The sequence below is a fragment of the Alligator sinensis genome, unplaced genomic scaffold (assembly GCF_000455745.1).
Source record: "Alligator sinensis unplaced genomic scaffold, ASM45574v1 scaffold839_1, whole genome shotgun sequence".
NCBI lineage: Eukaryota > Metazoa > Chordata > Crocodylia > Alligatoridae > Alligator > Alligator sinensis.
Genome location: NW_005841885.1, coordinates 369,556 through 370,192, shown reverse-complemented (window position 1 = coordinate 370,192; position 637 = coordinate 369,556). Strand labels below are relative to the sequence as shown.

General features: G+C 68.9%; 1 protein-coding gene across 1 annotated transcript in view; it reads left to right on the top strand.

Annotated features, from left to right (window-relative positions):
* Positions 1 to 354: 354 nt before the first annotated feature.
* Positions 355 to 637, top strand: part of RAB7A (RAB7A, member RAS oncogene family) — a 30,385-nt gene continuing 30,102 nt past the window's right edge. Inside the window, exon 1 of the mRNA XM_006017765.3 lies at positions 355 to 494. The gene's annotated coding sequence lies outside the window, so the exon portion shown is untranslated. The remainder of the gene's footprint in view (positions 495 to 637) is intronic.

Here is a 637-nt window from a genome sequence, read left to right as displayed (position 1 = left end):
CGGGCGGGGTCCTCCTGCGGGACAACCCCCCTGGCCCTCTTGAAGTCCCTGTGAGGGATATCAATTAACAGGTGGCCCCAGGGCCAGTCAGGGCTAAATGTGCGTGTGAACCATTGTCCCAGCCTGTCTGGACAAGCCTCCCCCGGTCCCAGCAGCCAGCTGCAGGCGGCCACGGGAGTTAGTTTTAATCCGGATTACGAGCGTCAACACGGGCGCAAACCCGCATTGCTGGGATACCCCGTCCCGCCCCACGTGACACACAAACCCCACCCACCAGGCCCATGCTCGGGCCCAAGATGGCCGGCGGGGGGTCACGTGATGCGGTCCCGATGCGGCCTATCCCTTGCGCGCTGACGTTACGCGTCGCCGGGCGGGTCCCGTGACCGGAAGCTGGGGAGGGGGAGGCGGAAGTGAAAGCGGAGCTGTCGGGGCCCATTAAAGCCGAGCGGAGCGCAGAGGTGGCCACACTCGCAGTGCCGCGGCCCGACCAGACGGTGAGTGTCGATGTCCCTTCCCTCTCTCCGCTCCCGGGCCTCAGGGTGGCGGCGCCCCCGGGGGCCCCGGACGGGGCGGTTTGGGGGGGGGTCTTTGTCTCCTCCCGCGGGGGCGGTGCGACAGGACCCGCCCTCTCCCCCCG